Source organism: Podarcis raffonei, chromosome 4 (genome assembly GCF_027172205.1).
Source record: "Podarcis raffonei isolate rPodRaf1 chromosome 4, rPodRaf1.pri, whole genome shotgun sequence".
Classification (NCBI taxonomy): Eukaryota; Metazoa; Chordata; class Lepidosauria; order Squamata; family Lacertidae; genus Podarcis; species Podarcis raffonei.
In genome coordinates this window covers 86,880,470-86,900,981 of record NC_070605.1, presented here as the reverse complement: position 1 = coordinate 86,900,981, position 20,512 = coordinate 86,880,470, and the positions used below count along the sequence as shown (strand labels likewise).

Sequence of the window (20,512 nt, the reverse complement as noted above, 5' to 3'; positions counted from 1 at the left end):
GACCTTTTTCTGCCTCCCCACTTCCAGCTACTCTCCGAAGACTGGAGAAGAGACCCTCTTAAGAATATTAGACCATGTGCAACACAAACGTAATATTTTAGCTGCAGTTGATTCATTTTCAGCTTTGTATTCTTGTTATATAAATAAGCGTTGTGATGTTAACATATGAGAGTGCTGGAGGTGAAATAGTTAAACAGGTTACCCTATCAGAACCCAGGGGGTGGAGTCAGAGGGACTATAAAACCAGCTCTGGGAGGGGCAAAGGGAGGCGTTTGTTGGGGAGTTGGTTGGGAGTTGGTTGGAGTGGGAGTGAATTGGGATAGAGTTTGTGGGTAGGTTGAGTTAGTGTAGCGAAATCAGCTAAGTCAGGAACAGTTAGGGGCTAGGAAGACAAGTAAATATCTGAGAGGTGGTTTAGTGAGTGAGAGCAGGTAGCAGAAGTTATAGGTCTGGATAGGCAGCCTATGATTGTAATTGACCAATACCGTTTATGAAACCACACGCTTGTTAAACTGCAATAAATAAACATAAGTTTATGTTCCAATTTAACCCTGACTGGACTCAGTATTGTACCAGGTAGGGCCTGGGTGGTGGCAGCGAGAAATAAAGTGGTGGCACAGGGATCAATAGACGGTGAAATGTCCGGGGACCCTGTGTGATTGCCACAAGCATGCCTAGGCATTCCATTGTTGCGCCCATGGCCTAGGTTTAAGGTGCCATTGAGCTCCTAGCTTTTCTATCTCAGTTTCTAACACTGCTCCCCCCCCTTTTTTTTCTTTTTGATGCAGCTGCTCTGTAAGGTCTCACCTCAGAACTATAGACTGGAAGAACTTCTCGAGTGGTGAAATATTTTATATTATGTTAATAATTATGTAACAAAAGATGGTCATGTGAAATAATCTTAAACTTCAAGCCTACTGGGTTGCGTTGGTAATGTCTGCCAGCATACTGCAAAACAGAAATAGTAAAGGATGAGTAAAGTATGTGTAAATATGAAATAGTAGAGGCAGAAACAGCAGTTATTGCAGACAGAGTTATCACTGATGTACAGCACAAGAATGACAAATATATGCAAATATGCATAATTTATTCACGTCGTAGAATTCCACTTGGCCCAGAATTCGTTGATGTTCTTGTTTGCATAGCTCTTCCTGAGTATAACTATGTTTACGCATGCAACTTTGTGCTGTTGTTGATGCAAATATGTTTAGGATCAGGTGTTCTCACAGCATGGATTGGTTGACATTCATCTTTTTAATCATTATTTTTTTCCTCTCTGTCGATGGCAATAAAATAAGCATGGGCAGCCTCCACAATGTTGCAAAACAGAACATTACATTGAAATTGCTGGCAGATACATCAGTGCAAATGTTCGAGGCTGGAGGGTTAGTTTTGTCTATAAATCCATGAGAGGGTTCTCTTTCTGCACTGCTTTTTAAAAGAAAAAATGCTTTTTGATTTAGCCATCCTTTGAGCAAGAGTAGATTATTGTTTATGGACCATCTTTGGGCACATGCAGGAGGCTATATGATGCAGCTGCTGAAACATGACTCAGAAAATCTCTGATAATTCACCAAAAGTCCTAGCATTTTTTTAAATCAGTACTATAATAATTTCATGGGATGGGTGCAGGAATTAAATCCATACCCTCCAAGCAGAGACATCACCTTGCCAACAAAGGTCCGTATAGTTAAAGCTATGGTTTTCCCAGTAGGGATGTATGGAAGTGAGAGCTGGACCATAAAGAAGGCTGATCGCCAATGAATTGATGCTTTTGAATTATGGTGCTGGAGGGAGACTCTTGAGAGTCCCATGGACTGCAAGAAGATCAAACCGATCCATTCTGAAGGAAATCAGCCCTGAGTGCTCACTGGAAGGACAGATCCTGAAGCTGAGGCTCCAATACTTTGGCCACCTCATGAGAAGAGAAGACTCCCTGGAAAAGATGTTGGGAAAGATGGAGGGCACAAGGAGAAGGGGATGACAGAGGACGAGATGGTTGGACAGAGTTCTTGAAGCTACCAGCATGAGTTTGACTAAACTGCGGGAGGCGGTGGAGGACAGGAGTGCCTGGCGTGCTCTGGTCCTTGGGGTCACGAAGAGTTGGACTAAATGACTAAACAACAACATTCTATGATGGTGATGGTGAAAATTTTATTATTTATACCTCACTCATCTGACTGGGTTACCCCAGCCACTCTGGGCAGCTCCCAACAGATATAAAAACATAATTACGGTAAACATTAAACGTTGAAAAACTTCCCTATACAGGGCTTCCTTCAGATGTCTTCTAAAAGTTGTATAGTTACTTATCTCCTTGGCTCAGGGGTCATATAACTCCATACCCTCCAACATTTCCCCGATGAAATTTGGGGTGCCTTAAGGAAAAGCATGACATTCTGGGATCAAATCAGAAACCAGGACGGCTTCTGTAAATCCAGGACTGTCTCTGGAAAATAGGGACACTTGCAGGATCTGTAAGTCCGTCAAGGGAAAAGTTTGCCCACTCCCTAAGGTCCTCCTCATTTTGTATTCATGATCATTTTGTGCTCATGATGGTATCAGGATAGCTCTACACAATATTGCTTTCAATACAGTTTGCAGCTGCAGAAGTATCTGAACAGACATATTGCTTCATTTCCAATCAGTGCATGTCTAATAAAGGTCTAACTAATAAAACAGAGTGATGTGTGGACAGCCTAGTTTAATTCATGACTAATGCACTATTAAGGGACGGGGGTGGCACTGTGGGTTAAACCACAGAGCCTAGGACTTGCCAATCAGAAGGTCGGCGGTTCAAATCCCCGCAATGGGGTGAGCTCCCGTTGCTTGGTCCCTGCTCCTGCCAACCTAGCAGTTCTAAAGTACATCAAAGTGCAAGTAGATAGATAGGTACCGCTCCGGCGGGAAGGTAAACAGCGTTTCTGTGTGCTGCTCTGGTTCGCCAGAAGCGGCTTAGTCATGTTGACCACATGACCTGGAAGCTGTACACCGGCTCCCTCGGCCAATAAAGCAATATGAGCGCCGCAACCCCAGAGTCGGCCTCGACTGGACCTAATGGTCAGGGGTCCCTTTACCTTTAATGCACTATTATTGTGTTTTGCAGCTGGGACCAGGAGAAGTCATTTACTATTTGTTAACATTTGTTCCACTTCATTATCTGAATGAACACAAAATCTTGAGAATTCATCCGGCTGCAGTCCTATGCATATGTACTTGCAGCTGGTTCTGGCCTATAGAACAGGAACAGGAAGACCTTTTCAGCTCAAGGTCTTCGTTGACATGTGGATAACCTTATGAGGCCCACACGTAAACAGTGGGTGGAGGCAGAAGCCAAAGTAGATGGAGCAATGTATATGACTCTTAACCTTTGATTGATAAAACTTTATTTACATTAGCCAATGGCCATAGCAGCAGTAAAACATTACAGTATACGCAGAAAAGGAAATTTGATATAAGAGCACAATTTAAAGTCCTGAATCAGCAGAATAGTGGCCCTTATTCTGATTGCCCCTGCTATGAACCTAGCAACCTTTGCTGTTATCTGCTCATTTTGATCTGATAGAAGAAAGGACATTGTGGCAGTGGCTGAGCACCCTGGGATAGTTAGTACGAGTGGGGTGATGATCTCGTTCCTCGGGTCTTTGTAGAGAGTGCAAGACAAGAGGATGTGTGCCGCTCCTTCGATGGTACCATCTCCACAGGGGCAAAGATGCTTCTCAGGTGGGATCTTTTGGAATCGGCCCTCAAGTACCCCCAGTCTTGCATCCAGTCTTGCAAGTGTAAAAGCACATCTGTATTTGGGGATAATAAGTTTGTGCGGATATGGGGCCAGAGAATCAAAATGGAGAGGTGGAAAATGAACATACCAAGGGCAGATTTTCCTTATAGTGACCAGGTTGTTCTGATGCTTGATATCTTTTAGACCTTGACCAATTAGGATGTTTGCTTTAGTAGGGCCCATAGTGAGTAGGTGTTGTGGGGATAGGCCACAAGAGTGAAGTTTTTGATAGACGGTTTTAAGCCAGGCACTTTTATGGGAGTCTTGAAGTACTAGGGATAGTAAACTGGGAGGATTTGAGTTTAGGTGGAGCCAGAAGTTAGACTCTTAACCTTTGTATGGTCAGCTACATTCCTGCCATTCAAAAGCCAGAGGTTTCTACACCCTGCATCTATCCATCCTCCAACCTGATCAGGAAATTATCACAGCTCAAGGGCACATTTCAGCCAGGCAAAAGTACTTGAGGAAGATGAGGAACAGGACAGGTGAGGGGTGTAGTCTCCGGAGAGGGTGTGCACCCTAGGGGAAGTCCTGCGGGCCAGATAGAAAAGCCTGGGAGGCCATAATCATCTTGGGACCCAGCCTTGGTGTTGAGATCATCTAGAAAGGATCTTCTCTCTGCCCCACAGCCACCAACATCTTATATGTTTGATGAGGCCTTTTCAGTGGCTGCTCCAAGATTTGGAGGTTCCTACCGGGGTAGGTTGATCTAGCCACTTTGTCGAAAGACTTCCGCAGGTAGGCAAAAAGAACAATAACCCTTTTTATTTTCACCTGACTGGTCCTCTGGTCAGGGAGCTGCTTTTAATGTTGTCACTTTCATTTTGCCTCATTAAAAGATCATCGGTTTTGCTTCTTCCAGAGTCCCTACTTAAGTGGAAAAATCCTCTCCCACACAGTTCAATGTAACAAAAGGTTTATTGTCTCCAGACAAAGCTAAACACTGCTATCTATCATCTACAGTTCTTCTGGTCTTTGAGGTAAAGATACATATGTATGGAGATCCACCAACACTATCACCATGCTATGTAAAACCCACAGCCTCTTCCCCTGATTCTCACAGATGCAGAGTCAGACCTTGACAACAAGCAGGACAGGACAGGACAACATATAATGAAAGCAATGACCTAGAGCAGGCATAGGCAAACTCAGCCCTCCAGATGTTTTGGGACTACAACTCCCATCACCCCTAGCTAACAGGACCAGTAGTCAGGGATGATGGGACTTGTAGTCTCAAAACATCTGGAGGGCCGTGTTTGCCTATGCTTGTCATAGAGACTATTATCCCCATAGGCATATTTCCTGAACCAATGGGAGGGTGAATGGCTCAGCAAATCATACTATCAACCTTGCTATGATAACCCAGTGTACCTGGCATCCTTGTCTCAGAATATCAAAAGTGTGCTACTCATAGCATGAGACCAAGCACTGTGTAATTGAACCCATTGTTTACAACAATCCAGCCCTGGTGACCTGTTTGTAATCTATGAGTTAGGTCTGATTGTAATATGCCAATGTGTTCCAGTTAAGACATAGGAATATCCTACTGCCAGCATGTTGATTTGTTCCCCAACACCTCCTCAAAAAGAAACCAAGACCCCTTCAAAAACAAAGTTGCTGGTTTTTCCCATTCAGGCTTTGTCAGCTTTAAGGACTAAAGCGATCTCCATTTGAGCGCATATCTCCACAAGGTGACTTGTCTATATTATTATCACTCTAGTAGTGGCTGTCGGCAACCACCTGCAGGCAGACATGGAAATCTGTGTCACCCCAGATGGCATTCCTTCACTGCCAGCAGCTTCTGTTTCTTCATAGTGTGATATTTTAGTTCCACAGATCTATCAGAAATAAACAAGCTAAGGTGCCCCTTTTCACCTGTATTTAACTCTTAGAACAGGGATGGGGAAACTGTGGCCCTCCTGACGTTGTTGGCATCCATCGGTCATCTAGGGACACGGGTGGAGCTGTGGTCTAAACCACTGAGCCTCTTGGGCTTGCTGATCAGAAGGTCGGTGGTTTGAATCCCCATGACGGAGTGAGCTCCCGTTGCTCTATCCCAGCTCCTGAAAACCCAGCAGTTCGAAAGCATGCCAGTGCAAGTAGATAAATAGGTACCACTGTGGCGCAAAGGTAAACAGAGTTTCCGTGCACTCTGGCTTTCATCACAGTGTCCCATTGTGCCAGAAGTAGTTTAGTCATGCTGGCCAAATGACCTGGAAAGCTGACGCCGGTTCCCTCAGCCTGAAAGAGAGATGAGCACTGAACCCCATAGCCACCTTTGAATGCGCTTAACCATCCAGGGGTCCTTTACCTTTTACCTTAGTCCAACCCCCTGCCATGCAGGAATCTCAACCAAAGCATCCATGACAGGTGGCCATCTAACCTCTGCTGAAAAACCTCTCTCTATTCCTGAAAAAAACCCTCTATTCCTTACACTCTTGGCAAGGAGATGTTGGCCACCCAGAGCAGTGGTCCGGGAACTGTGGGGGTGGGGAGATGGGCTCCTAGCCACTGCGAGCCAGCATGCAGAAGCACAAATTTTGTGCCAGCCTCGGCGGGGGCAAACCTATGCCCCTGTTTAGAGCACATGCTTGGAAGGCAGAAGGTCTTTGGGTCAATCCCTGGCATCTCCAGTTAAAATGGACCAGGGAATAGGGGGTGAGAAAGACTCCAGAGAGCTACTGCCAGTCAGAGGGCTAGAGGGACAGAGTCTGATCTCATCTTATGCTACTATCCAGCAGGTCTGATCTTATGTGTGCAGGAAGTAGAATCATAGAGTAGGAAGGGACCCAAGGGCCATCCAGTCCAAACCCCTGCAGTGCAATGCAGGAAACTCAGCTAAAGCATCCATGACAGATGGCCTCTGCTGAAAAACCTCCAAGGAAGGAGAGCCCCAAGGGAGTCATTTCCACTCTCACACAGCTCTTACAGTCATTTAGTCGGAATCTCCTTTCTCATAACTTGAAGCCATTGGTTCAAGTCCTACCCTCCAGAGCAGGAGAAAACAGGTTTGTTCCCTCTTCCGTGTGACAACCCTTGAGATATTTGAAGACGGTTATCATATAGTATGGGACGTGGGTGGCGCTGTGGGTTAAACCACAGAGCCTAGGACTTGCTGATCAGAAGGTTGGCGGTTCGAATCCCTGCGATGGGGTGAGCTCCCATTGCTTGGTCCCTGCTCCTGCCAACCTAGCAGTTTGAAAGCACGTCAAAGTGCAAGTAGATAAATAGGTACCGCTCCGGCGGGAAGGTAAACAGCGTTTCCGTGCGCTGCTCTGGTTCGCCAGAAGTGGCTTAGTCATGCTGGCCACGTGACCCGGAAGCTGTACACCGGCTCCCTCGGCCAATAAAGCGAGATGAGCCCCGCAACCTCAGAGTCGGTCACAACTGGACCTAATGGTCAGGGGTCCCTTTACCTTTATTACTATACAACTTTGATCTTAACTTAACTCTAAAGGATCTACCACACAGCTGAAATTTCTGGTGGTATTTCCCGTGATAAGATATATCGGGGCATAAAGGGAAGGATTTCAATAGGCTATACATACTTAAAGTTATGCATGGTCTGGGATATTAGTGTTAATGGGAACAAAATGTCTCAATTATATCAGAAATTTGAAATACAGGCTATGGAACCTCATCCTTCTCATCTGAATCATCCTTAGTCCCAGTGGACTATTATGCTAGTGGTAGTAAGATTAGTTCTTTTATTTTCATTAGCCTTACATGGATCTTACACGGGGATGTGCTTCCCTCTGATTAATTGAATGATTAACTATGCATAGGTACATTTTATTTTATTAAATATTAGTTACTGACCCATCTAATCTGTTAATAGGTAATAATGTGAATTGATTAAATGCAAGACCGCTAACAATTTCATACAGTATAGAGGCATTAGCTGTGAGGGAGAAATGGTGATCTGGGGAGACGTGCAGTGCAGAATGGAGAGCCTTGCAAAAGCATGGGCAGGGTCTTCAGTTTGTCAGGGGCTTGACGAAACCTCCTTGATATAATTGGTCTCCAAGCTATGATCTGAAGACACCAGGGGTCAATACTTTGCTGAAGCTAAGCAGGTCTGGGCCTGGTCACTGACTGGATGGGAAACCTCCCAGGAACCACATCTATGCCGCCTTGGGTTCCACAGGTTAAAGAATCTGAGAAAATAATAAATGAAATAGCCAATTCTGCAGCTCAAATTGAGATGACTTCAATGCGGTAGATATTTTGGCATGGATTAGAGTAGGGATAGCCAACATGCTGCCTTCTCATGTTGTTGGACTCCAAATCCCATCAACTCCAACCAACATTTCTAATGTTTACAGATGTTGGGAGCTGTAGTTTTAATCACGTTTTTGAATGTTTTTAACTCTGTGTATATGGGTTTTTTTAAAAAAAATAGAGAATGCAATGTTTTGTTTTACGTTTTTTGTAAACTGCTTGGAGATCTTCTTTCAAATGGTACATACGTTTTGCTAAATAAGTACAGTGGTACCTCGGGTTAAGTACTTAATTCGTTCCGGAGGTCCGTACTTAACCTGAAACTGTTCTTAACCTGAAGCACCACTTTAGCTAATGGGGCCTCCTGCTGCCACTGCGCCGCTGGGAGCACGATTTCTATGCTCATCCTGAAGCAAAGTTCTTAATCTGAGGTAATATTTCTGGGTTAGCGGAGTCTGTAACCTAAAGTGTATGTAACCTGAAGTGTATGTAACCTGAGGTACGACTGTAAATAAAATATAGTTCGAATGGCATCACCCATGAACCAAAAAAATAAATAAAATAAATATAGTAGTATTCTTGGAAAGGATATCATAGGCAAGGATGTTTTGTTCAGTCTGCAGCAAATCCCATTCCATTTTACAGTATGTTGGACCTCTGTTGAGACCCCAAGCTAGCCGCACCGCAAAATTTCATTGCAGCACTAACTTCAAACCAAGGTGTGTGTTCCTACGCCTTTCAGTTTTCAGAGTCCTCTTCTGAAAACATTGATTAGTAGGAGAGAGAGAGAGATGAAAGTAGAATCAGATGTCATTCAAGGAAATTACCACTCTGTTGAGGACAGTTTGGGGCTGAAGCATCATGTTGCCATGCTGTGCCTTTCAAAGTTGCCGACAGTTCGTGTCATTAATAATCAGTAAATAAGATCTGCAGGTGGGCATTGAAGGCACCCGGTCCTGAGCCAAGAAGCAGGAGCTGGAGCGTCTGTCTCTAAGATGGGTGGCCAGGCTCATTTGCACAACCCTGCTTATGTTTCCACACAAAAGGGCAACCCTATTTAGCATCGCTTCAGGGAAGCTGCCACAGTACAGGGAATGCTAATTACTGTTACCAACTGGCAATGATGCATCCAAAATTAAATGGCCTGCGACTGAACAGATGAACAATTTTTATAGCCCTAAGATTAGAGAACATGAAATTTCTCCCCCAATTAGCACAATCCCATTGGTCTAAATGGGCAAGTAGCAGAAACATCTCCTCGATTAAGCTGTGCGTGTGTGTATTTCACACATAATTGCTTTTGCAGGTTTACCCCACGTTCAAACCCAAATCCGACTTTCTCTTACTTTCCGTATCTGTGCACATTGCCACCTTTCCGCAGCCTTTTTGGGGTGCAGCTTACAATAACAGCAATAAAAGAAAACCCAACAGGAAGCAGTACGGCAATTAATCCCGTTGTTGTAACGGCAGTAAAATCAGTAAAACACAAAACGACAACTTCTGAAAGCAACACCGGGGCAAAAGGCAAGAAGCCAAATGATAAGGAAAGGTTCAAAGATCATCAAGCGGTTGGTGGAATTTTAATTAACTACCAATAACAGTTTGAGTCTGACAAATCTCCCTCTGAAGTAATTCCTTAATATGGGAGCCAGTGCTAAAATACTCCGTTCTTCGTCTAGGGCAGGCAATCTCACAGCAGAGGCACCTGCAGCAATTGTCCTCTGGATGGTCTCCAGCTGACGGATGCATAAATGGCTAGAAGAACCGCAAAACGAGGTTTGGGACTATTCTCCTCCCATATCCCATTCTCAGAAAAGGGCACCAGACAGGCATTGAATGGTGGAATCAGGGTTCTGATATTTGACAGTGTCCCTTCCCACACTTTTCTTTTCTTTTTTAAATTTTTAAATTTTATCTCTTTATTTTATTTTCACCAAGCACAGTGGTACCTCAGGTTACATATGCTTCAGGTTACAAACGCTTCAGGTTACAGACTCTGCTAACCCAGAAATGGTGCTTCAGGTTAAGAACTTTGCTTCAGGATGAGAACAGAAATCGTGCTCCAGCGGCGCGGCAGCAACAGGAGGCCCCATTAGCTACAGTGGTGTTTCAGGTTAAGAATGGATCTCCAGAATGAATTAAGTACTTAACCCGAGGTACCACTGAATTGATGCTTTTGAATTATGGTGCTGGAGGAGACTCTTGAGAGTCCCATGGACTGCAAGAAGATCAAACCTATCCATTCTGAAGGAAATCAGCCCTGAGTGCTCACTGGAAGGACAGCTCCTGAAGCTGAGGCTCCAGTACTTTGGCCACCTCATGAGAAGAGAAGACTCCCTGGAAAAGACCCTGATTTTGGGAAAGATGGAGGGCACAAGGAGAAGGGGACGACAGAGGACGAGATGGTTGGACAGTGTTCTCGAAGCTACCAGCATGAGTTTGACCAAACTTCAGGAGGCAGTGGAAGACAGAAGTGCCTGGCGTGCACTGGTCCATGGGGTCATGAAGAGTCGGACAGGACTAAACGACTAAACAACAAAACCACTGTAATAATCATTAAAAAATAAGAATAAACATGTGCACCCCGCCCCCGGGACTATTCTATTGTCAGTATCCAACCTCCGAAAATTTCAACACCTCTTGCGATGGTTTGTCCCCTTTCCGTTTTAACATTACAAATTCTACAAACACCTTCCATATCTCCTCGAAATCATTTCTCCTACGTATTTCTGGCCTTACCTTAATGGCACATGTTAATTTATCGTTAATAGCTATATCCCACACCTCTTTATACCATTCTTCCATTTCATATTCTGCTTGCCCCTTCCACTTCCTGGCTATAATAATTCGTGCAGCTGTCCAAAAAATTGTGAGCAAGTCCTTCATAGCCTGTGAACCTTCCCCATTGTAAATTGATAATAATGTTACCTCTAGACTTTTGGTCAGCTTTAACCCAGTGATTTCTGTTATCTCCTTAAATGCCCTTTGCCAAAAAAATTGTACATATTTACACCCCCACCATATGTGAACATAATTCCCTATTTCCTGGCATCCCCTCCAACATAACACCCAATATTCCTTATTTATTTGATTTCAGCTTTTCTTTTCATATGTGATTGACGTAAGCAAGTAAAAATGGATAGCAATAAATCACACGGTGTCAGTGCAGTTAACCCTTTCAAGGAAATGAGATCGGCACAGGAGGCTAGGCCTAGTGAGCATAGCAACTCGTTTTGGTAGTTCTTGCTCCTGTGAGGTAGCAGTTGGGACTGATGGTCCCCGCCTTCCCACACTTATCTAAGTTTCCTCCTCCTCCTGTATAAAGAAGATTTAAAGGGAAAAGGATTTGATGATAAAAAAAAATCAAAATTTGAAATAGAAATATTAAACAATGAATGTAAAATAATGTCAAAAATGTATAAAATACTGTTGGAATGGCATTTGAAAGATGAGGAAGTGAAATCAGTAATGATACACTGGGCAAAAGATTTTGGATATAATATACAGCTTAAAGAATGAAGAAGAAATTCCAATGAATGAAGAATGGCAGACGAAATTAATGGACTATGAGAATTAGACAAAATGACAGGAAGGATTTGAAACCTGCGGGACCAGAGATTTACAAAAGATTGGAAGAAGTATATGAATTATTTGAAGAGCAACTGTAATCAACAAATTACGCTAGTAGGACTACAAGAAGTTTTGTAAGGAAAAATATACGAAGTGTTACAAAGTAGAAAAAGATTGAGATATTGGTTATGAGTTTGAAATGTCATAGGGAAAATAAGAAATGCATACTAAGAGATTAGATCGGAAAATTTTCAGACAGGACTGATGGAAGTAAAAAAAATGAATAAGATATGAAAGTATGTTTACTTACTGTTGAAAATAATATGTTAAAAAACTAATAAAAAATTATATATTTTTTAAAAAGTTTCCTCCACCCCTGTGTCCTTCCCAAGCAATTTGAGGCTCCATCGCCATGCCTGTCTTTGCTCCTCTCTCTTCATACCTCTTCTGGTTCTGGGAGACCAGCAGGGAGGGGAGCTGGTTGCAGTAGGAGGCAGAGCTACCCTGCATCCTTCATCAGCCAGACTCATCTCTGCCTCTTGGACCCCTGCCCCCTTTTCAGCCTCCGCTTCCGCCTCTGATTCTGGGCTGCTTTCTGCCACAGCCTCTTCCTGCTCACTCAGCCCTGTTGCCTCTTCAGCTTCTGACATCTCCTCCTCCCAGGCTTCTCAATCTGACCATTCATTGTTGTCCCACTACCAATCCCCTGGCTCTGAGCCATTTTCCCTAGGGGGTTCCCCAGCTGTTGCCATTCCTCCGCATCTAGCCAGTCCAGGACACTCTAGAGCCGTGGTTCCCAATTAGGGGTCCGGGGACCCTGAAGGTCCACAGCCCCATCCCTTGCCTTTCACCCCCAACTAAATTTATGTCATTTTTGCATGGTAATATCACAAATGTTATGGTCTGCTTTAGTGCTGTGTGATTTTTCAATATATTGGCCCAAAATGGGTTTTTGAAATCGCACCGCAATAAAGATTTTGACCCGGCAATACACAGGAATATATCGCTCCTCGCATGAGGGAGAGCAGGGCAGCCGATTTTAAGGCACAGTCAATATCGCATGATGATCTCAGCCTGATAACACTGCTGATCTCAGCTGCCTTCCCTCATGCTGATGGAGAACAGGACAGCTGATTGCCCTCTCTTCAAGGCAACCATAGCACTAACTTCCCCCAGCACTGAGGCAGAGCAGTGTTTAGCTGCTGATATATCACAATGTTGAAATGCTTACATTGCTCAACCCTGGTCTGTTTTTTAATATACCTAAAATCCTTTGCTTATTAGGGGCTACTCCACATTTTGTTCAAAAAATTGCTTTGCAGAGGTAATTAGCATAGCGTTGTCAACATTTTCAAAAGTAGGGGGTCCATGGCTTGGCTTTTGAAAAATAAGGGGTCCTCAGTAATTAGCTAATTTGGGAACCGCTGCTCTAGAGTTGGAATAGATCAATGCTGTTTTGCTACAAAATTAATAAAACATTCCACCCCCACCCCCCAAAAAAATGTGTGAATATGGTTACAGTGGAACCTTGGTTTTCTAACATATCTGTTGATGAACGATTCAGAACTCGAACGCTGGAAACCTGGAAGTAACTGCTTCGGTTTTCAAATGTGCCTCAGAAGTTGAACTTCTAAGGCAGTTTCAGAATTGAGATTTTCATTTTCATTTTTCTGTTTTGAAGCTTCCGTATTGAGTTTTCGGCTTTCAAACGTTTCAGAACTTGAACAGTGTTCCGGAATGGATTATGCTTGAAAACCGAGGTTCCACGGTATTTTCATTAAAGGTTTTTTTTTTATTATTTCTACTGATTCCTCAGGAGCCTCGTTGTTGATTCATTCCCCTTAACCAGAGTTTCTCAAACTTGGGTCCCTAACTGTTGTTGGACTACAACTTTCATCATCCCTAACTAGCAGGGCCAGTGGTCAGGGATAGTGGGAGTTGTAGTCCAATAGCAGTCGGGGACCCAAGTTTGAGAAACACTGCTCTTAACCAACATCTCAGCATTCGTAGCTGATTTATTGATTTGTTGGAGGAACTGCAAAGAGTGGTACATCCATGCTCATACTTATGTGAGCAAAATCTTTGTGATCAGAGAGTCTGCATTATCAGGGTCTTCGGTTGCACAAAAGGTTCTATTATTTGTATAACAACAACAACAACAACTGTTGTTGTTTCTGTTGTTTTTGTTAAAATTTGTATGCCACCCTATACCCATAGATCTCAGGGCATTTAAGAACATAATTAATCTCTACTCATATTCTAGTTAACACAATTATAAATCCCTGCAGACCACCTCAATCCATGGCTAGGCTTCCATTGGCACTAAGTGAAGACTGTTTTAAATACTAATTCTCATGTGAGGACCTTTATTGGTGAAGGAGGCAGGCTGAAGTACATGGAGAGTTGGACGGTTAACCCTTCCCTCTCAATCTGTGATGGAGGAATCTGTCCATTTCGGTTTATTTTCTCTGTTTTCCAGTTTTAAATACAGCCCACTACGGTTCTGTACCACTTAGTGATTCTTTCTAAATCCTCATGAAAATTCACAAGTGTTTTGGTGCACTTCTGAAATTGGGCAACCTTACCTAACAGGGACCCAGGTGGCGCTGTGGTCTAACCACTGAGCCTAGGGCTTGCCGATTGGAAGGTCAGCAGTTCGAATCCCCGCGATGGGGTGAGCTCCTGTTGTTCAGTCCCTGCTCCTGCCCACCTGGCAGTTCAAAAGCACATCAAGTGCAAGTAGATAAATAGGTACCACTCCGGCGGGAAGGTAAACGGTGTTTCCATGTGCTGCTCTGGTTCGCCAGAATCGGCTTAGTTATGCTGGCCACATGACCCGGAAGCTGTCTGTGGACAAATGCCAGCTCCCTCGGTGAGATGAGCGCCGCAACCCCATAGTCGCCTTTGACTGGACTTAACCATCCAGGGGTCCTTTACTTTTACTCCTTGGGTCAATTTATAAATTGAAAGCTTCTTGTGGTAGGGACCCACCCTCTCATTATGCCCAGGGCACTTTGCAGAGACACGATAATGCTCCAAAATAAAATAAGTAACATTTAGAGGCTGGGGTTGCAATTGGCACGTGCGGTTAGATTTTCTTGCTTGAGAAAATGTACCTTTACGTAACAGACACATTTCTGCAAGCCATTTCCTCTAACATGAAGAACTGATGTAATTTTAACTGTGCATTTTTATGGAATTTCCCTCCCTAATATATGATTTTTTTACTTGCTTGGACAACAGTGATGTGTGCATTTCTAAGGAGACTTATGTTTTGGTTTGGCTACTTTTGGGGGAAGTGCAAATTTATCTCCATCCCACTGCACATTCCTTTGCACAGATCCTACTAGTACGTGCAGAAATTTCACACAACCAGCATTCAGCCTTCAGGATTCCATAGAAATAATCTGTAAAATTTAAGAATATTAAACTATAGCCCCCATGAATCAAAAACTGAAATCCCATTCTCGAATGTTATAAGGAAGAAAAAAGCAGAGAGAACGGAATACTGAACAAGAGGCCTATAAAAAAACAAAATCTAGCTATTATATCTGCTGAGTTTGCTTTAGCGATTTTGCCTGTCTCAAATGTTTTCAGCCAATCAAAGTGTTCCATTAATCCAAACAGATTTATAATGAAAAGTCAACCTTAATTGAATTTCCTCATTAAGAACACCATCAAATAGATACAGAACACCTTCCACCACCTTGTTTAAATTAGATTCATTTTTCCGATTAATTATTAAAAGGAAAGTTTAAAAAATCATAAAATCTTAAGTGCTATTAAAAATTGATTGACTTCACTCTTTCATTGACCCATTTAGTGTGTGTGTGTGTGTGTGTGTGTGTGTGTATCACAGGTAATACATTTGGGTAGATGTTTCAGACCTGGCTTTGTAATCATTTTCTCATCTGTCAGCTAATCATGGCTTCATAAATATTGATTTCAGATCCAATTTTCTCTTTTCCTCCTGAAAGGCAGCATGGTGTGTTTTTTTCATTCTCTCACTCCAAAAGAGCAAAGAAAACCAGAATGATATTTTTCTTCCCATCCCACCCCATAATCTTTCTTAAATTGAGATGATACTAAATTCCATATCCCACAGACTTTTTTTTTTGCCAGGCTTGCCTTCTTGGGATGGATGTGGAGTTCCATTTACCCCTCTCTTCAAAATCAGAATGGTCCTGCCCAGTCCTAGGCATCTTTATTCAGAAACAGGTGTGTGCGTTCAATGGGGTTTACTTCCAAGTATACATAAGCTTGCTGTGTTGAGCCTGATTCAATAATCGCTTGGAGCAGGGCTCAGAAAGCTCTGCAAGGTCCATTTCTCATGGAGAATTGTGTGGCGTCACTTCCACGTGGAGCCACCATTAAGTATAATTGGTTTAATTGACACTGCTTATATAATATATATATATAATGCCTTATATTGGTGAGAAGCTTTAACATGGGGAGATTCACCAGGTCTTATTTTTATATTATTTTATAGCAAGGTATAAAAAGTTTCAAGAACAAAGTATGCAAAGAAAAAAACACAAAAAACACCACACCCAACAAATTGGATACAAAGAACCATGTCAAATAAGTGTTCTGAAAATGATTTTAAAAATAATAACCCCCAAAGCAGTAAGCTCTGCTAGTGAAACTTTATTGATTCAGAAGGCTGTATTTATGGCACAGGGTCCCTCCAGACTGGTGTTTTATTGCAGTTGTGTTCTGCAATGTATTCTTAACACAAATAATAGTGCATTAGTAGTGGATTCATTCTGCTTTAGTTTGTTCCACAATGCTTCCCCAGTGCTGCCACGTTATTGCTGTCCGGAGGGGTTATAGTGCAACAGAATAAGCGGCACTTAAATAAACCAGAACATTTGTGGTGTAAAAGGTTACTTACAGTAAGAACCTAAGCCAGATGTGCACTGAAATGAAATTTAAAGCATTTAAAGCAATATCATACCACTTTAAACAGCCATGGCTCCCCCCCCCCAAAGAATCCTAGGAATTACACTTTGGTGAGAGTTGTTAGTTAGGAGATTCCTGTATCGCTTCTCGGCTTTTTGGATAAGATCAAGTGTACTATCTGTTCCCTACCCTCCAACCTTTCTCCGATGAAAATAATGAAGTCCTATTCCATAATCAAAATCATAATAAATTTATTATTTATACCCCGTCCATCGGACTGGGTTTCCCCAGCCGCGCTGGATGGCTCCCTATATATATATATATATATATATATATATATATATATATATATATATATACATTAAACATTAAACATTAAAAACATCCCACTACAGGGCTGCCTTCAGATGTCTTCTAAAAGCTCAGGGGTCGTATAACTCCATATCCTCCAACATTTCTTTGATGAAAATAGGAATGTCTAAGGAAAATAGGGACATTCCAGGATCAAATTAGAAACCGGGACGACTTCTGTAAATCTGGGACTGTCCTGGAAAACAGGGACACTTGGAAGGGCTGCTGTTCCCCTCACAGAGCTACAATTCTGAGTGGTTTAACAATAAATCCCTCTTCCCAGGGAATTCTGGGGAACCTCCCAATAACTCTCAGCACACTTGGAGGAGGAGAACTGGAGGAAATCATCCAGCAGTAGCATGTTGTGGAACAATAATAAGGCAAATTTGCTTGCTGAGCTGGTTTGCATCTTGGAGGCTGCTGATATCCCTGATCTAGTGAATGGACCTAATGGAAGCTGGCAGACATTGGTGGGTAGAAAGCATTGGAGTTTGCACACAGAAGGCGACGAATGCATATTATGCAATTAGCATAGCAATGGATGCAGAATTGCATCTCCTCAGGTTCAAACTATTGCATCTGAAGTCCGGGAAATGCAACAGAAGCTCCTTTTTTATGGCTATTATTAAAGAAGACACACAGACCACGCCAACATATGATAAACAGACACACATTTATTACGCACACAAAAATGGCCATATGGACAGGCCCAAAGATCACCAGCTTGTTAGGTAGCTGTTTGAATAGCAAACACAAAGAGTCCGGCTGCATGCTAGTTCTACAGACAGGGGTGTCTAAATCCATCAAAACTAATTGACTTTGGTGCGCCTTCAAGCCCTGTGCATGACACAGTTTATTTACTTGTTATTTTGAAGGGGGAAAAGAATCCAAACCGCAGCTTGTTACGCACCATACATTTAAAAGACCCCACAAAGAATGGTTGGAACTGTAGCTTGTTGTGGGCACTGGGAGTTGTAGCTCTGGGAGGGATGAACGATGGTTCTTTGGAAGGGTGTGCTTTAAATGTTTGGGGGTGTATACAGCTTGTGTCTTCATCCGAAACTTTGATTCCAGGGTAGTGTACATGGTACAGGGTAGTTTCGGTGGTAGAACGTATGGCGGGCAGCAATCGTGGACGGGTTTGGCGCATAGTGGTTGCGGAGCTTCTCTTTAATCATGTCCCATGCTGCAGTGGCGTAGCGTGGGGGGGTGCAGGGGGGGCCGGCCGCACCGGGCGCAACATCTGGGGTTAGGGCAAATCCACGGGTTAGGGGGCGCAAATCCACGGGTTAGGTAAAAGGTAAAGGTACCCCTGCCTGTACGGGCCAGTCTTGACAGACTCTAGGGTTGTGCGCCCATCTCACTCAAGAGGCCGGGGGCCAGCGCTGTCCGGAGACACTTCCGGGTCACGTGGCCAGCGTGACATCGCTGCTCTGGCGAGCCAAAGCCGCACACGGAAACGCCGTTTACCTTCCCGCTAGTAAGCGGTCCCTATTTATCTACTTGCACCCGGGAGTGCTTTCGAACTGCTAGGTTGGCAGGCACTGGGACCGAACAATGGGAGCGCACCCCGCCGCAGGGATTCGAACCGCCGACCTTTCGATTGGCAAGCCCTAGGCGCTGAGGCTTTTACCCACAGCGCCACCCGCGTCCCTAGGGGCGCAAATTACTTGCCTTGCCCCGGGTGCTGACAACCCACGCTACGCCACTGCCATGCTGCTGCCCACCATACGTTCTACCACCGGAACCAGGCGGAGGGGGAGTCAATTACACCTACACCTTCGTTGTCAGTGTTAAGTTGTGGGTGAACATATCAGACGACACAGCGATTCTTCAAACAGCTCTTGTTCAGTTCTGTCCTGGCCTGTGAATAAACAAGAGCTGCTTGAAGAATCGCTGTGTCGTCTGATATGTTCACCCACAACTTAACATGTGGGGGTTATGGGATTGTTGTTTTTATTTTGATTATATATTTTGTGGTTTTCTATTTTGATTTTGTTCTGTTAACCGCCCCGAGACCTCTGGGTATAGGGCGGTATATAAATTCAATAAATAAATAAAATAAAGATGCCAAAACGTCTCAGGCCAGCCTTGCACATGCATACACACCATCTCCTTCCAGGCAAGCAAGATGCAATGTGCTAGTCCTCAGCGTTCTTGGGCAATTCCAAGACTGAGTACTAGCTGGATCTCTCTGTTCACTTGGGCAAGCAGATAGATTCCAGATAGCAGCATTAGTTGCTATGATATCAAAATCACATTGAATGTATTGTTTGCACTCCGTAGCACAAATTTGAATATTAAATTTTCTAGCTATGGAGTGGGCGGCATTTCCGAGAGACGCTTTTGTGGATCAGACCTATATGCAACAGATATATTACGTATGAATATGCCATGCATGACGGAAGCAAGTTCTGCAGTCTGGTTTCAAGGAGAAACATGGTGGAATTTACATCAGCTCAAGTATAATTTGGCCACAATAAGGAAATTTTGTCCATGGTATGATTATTTTCCACCTAATCCTTTCGATACATTGGCCCCCTATTTGCAAAATGTAACAGTTCCAAGGGACGCGGGTGGCGCTGTGGGTAAAACCTCAGTGCCTAGGACTTGGCGATCGTAAGGTCGGCGGTTCGAATCCCCGCGGCGGGGTGAGCTCCTGTCATTCAGTCCCAGCTCCTGCCCACCTAGCAGTTCGAAAGCACCCCTAAGTGCAAGTAGATAAATAGGTACCGCTTTATAGAGGGAAGGTAAACGGCGTTTCCGTGTGCTGTGCTGGTGCTGGCTCGCCAGCTGCAGCTTTGTCATGCTGGCCACGTGACCCGGAAGTGTCTTCGGACGGCGCCGGCTCACGGCCTCTAGAGCGAGATGAGCACGCAACCCTAGAGTCGGACACGACTGGCCTGTACGGGCAGGGGTACCTTTACCTTTACCTTTAACAGTTCCAAAATACAGGTGCGCTTTCACTTTTGCAAGATTAAATATACTGCCTTCAGCTGTAACTTGAGGGCCGATTTCAAAAAATCCCACTGGAAAAACGCTTATGCCCATGTGGAGATGGCAGTATTGAATCAGTAGCTCATGTGCTGCCAGCTTTCACTCTTTATAAAGATTTGAGGAGTGAGGTTATTCCCCCTCTACTACTATCCATACCAGCTCTCACGACCATTGCTACTGTGTTGTTTTCTTCTAACAGATGAAGATAACCTGGTGACAGCAAAATAAAAAATTAGCAGGGGCACTTATAATAAGATCTATTATTTGATTATTGACGGAAACCTCTAGAATGTATTTTGTATTGTTTTTACCTGTGTCTTCAATTCATTGTATTTTATTTTATTGCTATGGCTAGTGGCTGATGCAAATTCTTCTGACTGTGATTCGATATGGTTTCAAGGAGAAACAAGGTGGCATTCACAGCAACTCAAGTATACACAAGCAAGAACCGCTTGCACTGCTGGAAAAAAGCCAGCGTGTGAATTCAGCGTGGCTTTTGTATCTCTTCGAGGATTAATTGGAGAAAGTGCAGTGTGTTTTAAATCATTTGGGTTAAGAGTTTGTTTGTTTGTTTGTTTGTTTGTTTGTTTGTTTGTTTGCTTGCTTGCTTTAATGTCCCTGACATTGAGCCGGTCGCACACTCAACCTCATTTATCTCATAGGGTTATTGTAAGGACAAAAGGGGAGGGG

General features: G+C 43.6%; 1 pseudogene; it reads left to right on the top strand.

The window, feature by feature from the left end:
* Nucleotides 1–16,613: 16,613 nt before the first annotated feature.
* On the top strand, nucleotides 16,614–16,820 carry LOC128413254 (uncharacterized; annotated as a pseudogene).
* The last annotated feature ends 3,692 nt before the right edge of the window (nucleotides 16,821–20,512 follow it).